We start from the raw sequence: 8,821 nt of genomic DNA, 5'->3' as shown, positions 1-8,821 counted from the left end.
TTTTCAACTCTGCAGAAGAATTACAGGTGGATAAAACATGCCAAGATGTCTTTTTGAAGAACATTTACTTGTGTTAGAGCCATACGAATCCCTGGAGTGAAGTATATAAAATATAGACATCTTATGTCAACACAAAGACTTAAAGGGGTCGATGTTATTTCTGGTATCCCCAGCAAAATAAAAGGTAATTACAAAGAAGAAAATTAAAACTATCAAAATAATGGAGAATCATCAAGATTACAAGAATATTCCATTGCTTCCAAGAGGATGTTTCATGTTTGGATTAACACACACATTCCCACTGTGGATGAGTTTTCCCCAATATTTTTTAACATCTTCCTTGACCTACATTTAAAATCAGCATTGAAATTCTCATATTCCCGTGTTTGCAAATTAATAAAATTCTCCTAGAAGTTTCTAGTCCAATGTCCTTGAAAGCACTTTGATGATGAAGAAAGCAGTAACCAGCTGCTGCTTCACAGATGCTGAAAAGGCATGGAACAAATGATACTGATTGTAATGATATGTTGCAAAAGCAATAGCAGTGGAGCACTTCTGTTGAAGACAGCCTTCCTGTCAAACAGAAGACCAAGCACAGACTCTTCCTCTTGTTCTGTATAATATCACTGCTACAGATTGCAAATCTCTTAAAAAGCCAACAGGGTTTCTGACTAAAATTGAAAAGAAATTAGAAGAAATCCAGCTAAGGGCCAAACAATATGAGCTGAGACTCCAGTGTTAGTGGGAATTATATAAAGCTTTCAGTAGGCTAGTAGGAAATGGGAATTGCAATCAGACACCATCCAAGTACAGATTTCTTTAAGTGAATTTACTAAAGTTATTTGATTTTCCTTAACTTTTGCTCGACACTCATTTCTACTGACATCTACAAATCGTACTTACTTTCCTGTGTTCAAAACATATATTAATTTTTCTTAAAATATTAAAACATGCAAGGATATTTGATTGAAAATTGGAGGTTTTCTGCTGCCCAGAAAATTACAATATCAAAAAATCAAAACAATATCCCCCCCAAACAAACAAACAAACCCCAAAAATCAAACATAAAACCAAACCAAACCACCAAACTAAAAATTCAGGAAAATAAAAATCCGGATAAGAGCAATACCAATCAAGAATTAATGACACAAGATTTCATTTTCCAGTAGAGAAAAAAAGTCTTCTTGCAGAGTGCTTGTTGGCCCAGACTAAAAACATAATTTGACATGGTGTAGAATGAAGTCATACTAAAATCTTGGAAGAAATGCAAGATGTTAGCCATCTTAGGAGAAATAAGTAATTGAATCTCTTTACCAAATTTTATGCACTTGGAAATATTGACATGGACAATAACGCTTAAGATCTTTTAACAAACATTTACACCAAAGCAAACTCCTGTGTGAAGCCTTTCAAAGTTTATTACCTATTTTTCAAAACTTATTTACCTTTGTACAACAAAGGTGAACATGGAAAGGGTTACTACCATTGCTACTGTGACAGTTATCTGAAGAAATATATAACTTATAAACTGGGAATGGTGAATTGCTAACAGATTTTACATTCTGTACAAAGGTAAAAAGTTTTATAGAAGAGAAATTCACATTCCTTGGTAAGAGACAATTACAATCATACATTACATCTCTGATTAGTCAAGGACCATTGGCTAAACTTCAAAGAAATAGATTTATTAGCCAAAAGTGAGGGCAAAAAGTGGAAATTATTTCAGACAAACTCAAATACCAAGAACAAAATCATGTAAAAGTGCATGTAAAGAATTTATCTATCTCTTGGCCCCCTAGATCTCTAATACAAACTACAATTTGTATTTTTCATATATTTACTGCAGTTGATATTACACAAACCTGATGGAATCAGCTGCATGATTCAACAACATCCTCACTGGGTCTCATCTTTCTAAGGGCAATCAATCTGATAAGGGAAAAGCAACATTTTCTGTCAAAAAACTCAGCTTTGAGATCAATGTCAAACCTGACAGGTAGCCTTTTTAAAGCTTATTGAAGTCCAAGATGCAAATAATTGTGGTAGAATGCCAAATCAAGAAAAGAACTCTTCAACCTTGTTGTGACTGAGTTATGACAGAGCTGGGGCAGTTTCAATCTCTTAGAGCCTAATTCCCTAACTCTGATAATAAGTAAATATCAGGCACCCTTTGGGGAGAAGCTGTACACTTTATCCCTGAGAGAAATATCACCTGTGCTGTCTGTACCTGGTTTTGGATAGGTTAATAACATATGAACCTCCCAAAATCAGATCAGTTTTGGTGGTTCTGCAGGTATGTTTCCATTGTCACCAAGGACCAAAGGCGCTGCCAGACTTTTATAAAGATCTTGACAGATGCAGGAAGAAACTGAGGCTTGATTTAAAGTCTTTTAACTTTCTTCTGCCTCTGAGTTGTAAGGATTGTGTTTGGCCAAAATACTGCAATAGATATCTTTGGTAGGGCTCACTTGGCCTTAATATTCCTTTGTTCCTGACAACCTTTTTTTCCATTCACTGATTGCATGAGATGCAATAAAAGTTCAATGACCCTAAATAATTTTGCTTCACTCATGAAAATTCCACCTTGGTAGCTACATATACCCAACCAACTGGAGCATTCCAAAGCACAAGCTCCTTCTTGTTGACTTAGCTGTTCATGGGGAAAAGTGGTTTCCTAAATTCTAAAGCAAATATAGCTGATTAAAAAAGCAAACCCTGATTTTTAAACCCATTACCTTCTATTTAATTGGCATTTCCAGAGAATTCTCTCTTTCATGTATTATAACTGCAGATCCTGCCTCGTGCCTTTGGGGACCCAAATCCCCATGCTGCCATTCAAAATCAGATCATGAAGTAGAAGCAGGTGGCTCTCAGCAGAAACAAAGAACTATTCTAAAAAAGTTCTACACAGTAACACTAAGAGAGAAACCCTCAAAGATAGTTTTTTTTCTGTGTGATGGTAAATTGCTTTAAAATATTTCTTCCAACTGCAAGTTTCTTACTACAGTTTCATTAAAGTCAAGATTTCAATTTTAAAAATTCTCTTTATATATATATACAAACATATGATTAATTCTTACTGCATCTGAAATTGTTTACTGCTTTAATAAATTATTTAAATTTTAGGATATTTGCTTAGTTAGTAGACAGACAAGACAGACTTCTAATGCTTGCTTCTCAAATTTAAAATAAAGAGGGCATAATGAGCCAGAATCATGAAATAATGCAAGAAACAATCTTGTATTTGGGTATATGTTCTAAGAGTTATTTGAATTATTTTTGGCACAAAATATGGCTAAATATTTATTAATTGTCACAACTATGTATTCATCTGGAAAATAAATATTAATGTCTCTGGCACAAAAAAAAAAAAAAAAATTCTAAATCTGAGACAATCCTTCCCCTACAATCTTTTTCAGTGTTTTTTTCCATCACACTGAAATCCATGTTACTCCAAGAAAATAAATGTATTATTCTACTTAGTACAAAATAGCCAGACTCAGTGCAAAAGTCAGCTCTTCTGACTAGCTCTTTGTTGTTCAATAGGAAAAAAGTTTAGATCTCAATAAGAAAAAAAAGCAAAAAAAAAAACCAAACTTACTTACAATTACCAAATTAAATAACTTTTTCATCATCATTAAATAAACAAAATGCTCACCTTTGTTGTTATCAAAATGCTACCATGACAAATAACAAACTTAAGTGATAAGAAGCAAAAAAGCAGTCCATGAAGAAAATTAGTTTCATCACACAGATCAAGTAGTTTCACAGTCATACGTCATACACAGAACTTACAAAAAAAAACTGGTGTGGATTTTCTGTTTCAACAGCTATTAATCTGAGAAATTCAGTATTTTAAGATGCTTTTTCCTTTCTTAGACTTCTAGTAACATACTAGATTTTTGACAGTCATCCAAATTCACCAGTACATAGCAGCAGCAAATAGCTACAGAGACATTAATATCCTTTCTTGTAAAATAATATATTTAAAAGCCATAGTAACTTCAGTAGGAGTAATTATTTATGCTTCCAAGTACTGTGAGTTTACTCAAGTTCCAAAGACATATTTTTGGACTATACTTGAGCATTTTTAAACAAGATTCGGAGCTCAGTCTAAATTTAGTTTTAAGCAGCTCTGGCCTACCCAAGCTACACTGATCCAGGCTGTTCCAGTAAAGGTAGGGGTTTTGGGGGCTGGGTTGCAATTTTTGTTTTCCTGTTTAACAAATGAAAAATGTTTTTAAAACAAACCAGAGCACAAACATGATGGAAAAGATGTTAGAATAGTATAACTTCTTCTGCTTTAAGTGTCTAGGCTAAGCTAAAAAAGTTTATATATTCCTTATTTCATTCTCTATTTGGCTGCAAGCACAAGAAGTCTCCAGGAAAAAAAACAAAAGAAGTAACCATGATAGAGTTATGAACACTGGGCAGAATAAGAGTCTTTGAAGTTTGGAGTAGAAAGAACTAAAAGGTTAAAATTGTTGTGGGGGATATCTTCTCAGTTTTTCACAAGATATGAATATGAAATATCTTCATATGTAAAAGCTTTCAGTAAACAAAACTCTAGATGCAACTTATCTACATTCAAGATCCTGAACTGTCAGCCACCAAATTACATTCACATCTATTTATTTTGAACATTCCCCATCTAGAAAAAAATCATAATGTATGGGGCTGTTGAATCAATTCCAGTGCAGGATAATTAAAACTTATAACTTTGCCAAAATAATTTGTTTTATCTGTATTTGGCCAAAGTATTGTAATTTACTTAATTTACAGAAACCATAGTTCCATGGGACAGACCCTAATTTTTTCTTTTTTGCTTCCTATAAATGATATCACAGTCTCTTTCACTTATTCATTTCCAAATTAATGCTTGCCTTCTTTTAAATAATCTTACATTAAAAACTATCTACATAGTGAATCATAGGGAAAGATCTGTGTATATCAAAGCAATAGAGGTTACACTTCTCATATTGCCAGCTAAGGCTGCCTAAAAAAGCAAACAATAAGTCAGAAATGGAGGTATGCCCAGTCTCCTTAAAATGCTACCTTGCCACATAAAGGAATTCAGGGTTAACTGAGGACTAACTTTATTTAAACACCTGCCAATATTGCCATCATCATCATACCAGTCCTTTTAGCCCATTAAGGCAAGAGAAAATGGAAAAGTGAACTCTGACACAGCAGCAGGAGAGGCACCACTTTATCCTATTGACCATGGGAACATATGACAATTTCTACTTGCAATTCAAACCAGAAGCTGATGTGCATTTATCATCAACCTAAAGCCATATTCAAGTATGGGGGGAAGGTCACAGCTCTGCTGCCTGTGCTGTGTCTGTTCAAGGACAGAGAAAAAGCTTCAAAACTGAGTCAGTACCTTTTACCAGCACTAAATTCATATTTGGAAAAACAAGACATAAAAAGGCAATGATTATAATATACTAAATGAGAGGCAGCACTCTAGGCCAACTATTATTTTTGCCTTCAGGCTGCAATTCTTTATGCCACTAAGCTTCTGGTGACTCACACCACCATATTGTAACAACAATGCTCTCATAATACAAATTGCTAATGACTTCTTTTAGCCCAATACAAACCTAGGAAACAAATGCAATTTAGTGCAGTATTTCCAGCAGTGCCATAAACATCTTTGCACATAAGTTTAAACTAATGGCACTCAAAGTTTTATCTCATGCCTAAAGCTATTGTCATACTGAATAGCTGTGATACAGTGTTTGGAAAAGAGCAGCATTCTTGCATATGGTAGACTGCTTCACAGAGTTAACATACTCTTTATATATTTGGACGGGTATCAGTAGAACACAGATTCTTTCCCTTTTCAAATATATTTCTATTATTTTTATGACTCTACCATTTTAAAGTATTTGTCTTATTGTGAAGAACAATTTCTGCAAAATCAGCCTATGCACTGATACCTGTTGAATTTGGAATAAAGAAATTCAGAGATCTGTGTGCAGTTGCAGGACCATGATACTGTTATGCTCATGGACACATGGTATGATGGCTCATACATCCACTGTGTTGAAGCAGATGTAAACAAGCTCTTTACAAAGAACAAGCCATGAAGATGAGGGAATGGAGATGTTCTTTTATGATACAGAACACTTGGATTGCATGCAGGGAACCGAGAGCGTTGAAGAGCAGTGTGGGTGACATAACATTGGTTGTGTGCTCTAGGCTACCTGGCAAGGAAAAACAAACACATGAGACCTTCTGCAGACAGCTAGAACAGGAGCTCTGATCAGGGGTCCTACTTTCACTCAGTGAAAAGTAAAAGATGTTCTGACAAAAGTAAGTAGCATGCAGATCACCAGACCCTTGGGCCAAAAGTAGACCAGCATCACAAATTTGTGCCTTTTCCCCCCTATTTTCAAATCAGACAATGATAGGTAATAAATTCAGTTTCTATACAGATACCATGTTAAACCACAAGCACATTTCTCAGTGAATAATCTACAGGTGAATAAATTACCTAAGTCTAGTGAGGCACGTGTAAAATATGCAGTGCAAATGTGCTCACTTCTCATCAGTTTTTGGAGCCAGACAGATACAAACTTAAGAATTTAACAGGATGGTGGGTGCCAGAGAAAAGTACTGCTCCCCCAGCCTTCTGCTAAATAACAGTGTTTTTCTCTAATCAATGTTAGATAGTATCACATAATTGTAATTTTTTTTTTTTGAGTAAAACTAAATGCCAGTGATAAGAACTACTACTAACCATCATTATACTAAATTTTCCTGATTACACATGAAAACACTAAACTGGAATAGGAAAATACCTCTTATGTTGCTGGCAATGCCACTGTAGTATCCTACCTGTCCAGCTACAAAACAGCTGTTCATGAGCAGATGTACACAAACTGTAAAAAACATTTTTAGGAACCTGGATGGCGATAGAAAAGTGTAATCTTTGTAACACAGAATGTTAACAAAGCACCACTGCTGCAAAATGCTGAACTTACCAGAGTGAATCACCAGTTCTACTGTGGACATGACTAAGGTAGAAAAAGGGTTAAGTGCTTGTTGATATAAATCCACTTTACTTTTTTATTTTCTAAACAGGACGAAGCAAATGTGATTATTTACCATCTCATTTGGTGTCAGCAGCTGTCACCCCTTCCATAAATAGTATTTCTGCTACTGTAGTTTCTCACTTTCAAAAGCACTTAGCACAAATACAGGATAAATTCTTAACAGAAATTATTTTTATGGCTGTGTTTATGTGTATTTTACAAGAAAGATTACACTGTAGCAAGTGTTCTTGTTAAAATGTGATAATTGTATGAATTGTATGAATGCTTCAGACAGACCTTATTTTGATTCTTTTATTTAGTGCTTAACCAACATATTTCACTTCTGAAAGTGACAAATTAACCCCATGAATAAATGACACAAAATCCAGTTCTTACTTACCTCATCACCCAAGCCACTGTACACATCAGGGAAGTGAAGAATAAAATAAAGAAATTACATTATTTACCTCAAAGCTTCCCTTATTACCTAAGAACAGGCCCAGCTCCTCTTTTAAACTTTGCCACTCATAGTTCAAACTCCTACCACAGAATTACTCGTCTTATTAGTTTAGAAGCATAATTCTCCAAACTCAGAATACTTTCAAGGACTACAGATGTATTTTGTGGTAGACAAATGAATTTTAAAAATAATAAAATGTATTCTATAATTTCCTAGAGTTTGGGGTTTTCTCCAAAATTATCCCCTAATTTCCTTTTTAACCTATGTTAATTCACTGTTTTTAAATTATCATAGTATTTGCAACCTCTTTTCCTTTATCTTAAAAGGATGTATTGCATACATAGATTACTAGAAAATCCCATATTTCTTCACTAGCCTAAAGCTAAAGCAATCTTACCCCTATTTTAACATTTTTGAAACTGAATTTGAAATTTGCTAGAATAATGACAAATTACTAGAGCAGATACAGAAATTACACAGAGAATTTCACTAACTTTATTGCACACACAGAAAAAAAAAAAAAAAAACCAGAAACAAAACTGTCAAAAATATCAGAAAACCTTAAAACTACAATGTTTCTTATAAGAAATACAAGAATGCTTTATTGGAGAGAGCATCCCAATTCTAGGAACAAACAATACAAAAGCAGTGGAGCATTGGACAGTAAGGAAAAAACTACAATAGATATAAAGAAAGATTAGGCTGTAGAAGTGAAAGAATGGTTCTTAGTGTCTGGAAAGATAATTTTGTATGTTGTATGCCAGAAACAAAATCAAATGTAGTATGGCTTGCATACTTACCTATGGCAAATGAAAAAACAGCAGAGTTCTGGTTATTACTGTTAAAATTAAAAAATATAACCTCTATTCTCTTCACTCCAAGGAGTTTTGCTTATATACAAAAAAAAAAAATCAAATACTGGGCTGCAGTCACACTCTCAGATATGCTGTGCATGCATCTAATTGCTTTCGCAGGCATTTCTTCTGTTTACAGGATACATTTGCAGTGGGTGAATATGCAGCCAGCCATGCTAAAAGAGGATGGTAAGGCAGCTACTGTGCAGGTCAAGCTTCTTGCTTTAGTGCTGCCATTGGGATACTTCACTATCCAAATACAGCAACTGCACTTCCATGAACTTCCAGAGTTATCTTGGATTTTCAACTCAATGCCAATTTGAAAACTGCATTTCTTTCTTAGGTTCTGCAAACAGAATATCATGAAACAAGATACAGTTCCAGAATTCTTGATTTTAATTTACAGACCAACCAGGAATATTTGGAAAGAACATATAATTTAAAAGCAAGCTGTGTTATAAGAA

Source organism: Erithacus rubecula, assembly GCF_903797595.1.
Source record: "Erithacus rubecula genome assembly, chromosome: 4".
Classification (NCBI taxonomy): domain Eukaryota; kingdom Metazoa; phylum Chordata; class Aves; order Passeriformes; family Muscicapidae; genus Erithacus; species Erithacus rubecula.
This window is presented reverse-complemented; position numbering follows the sequence as displayed.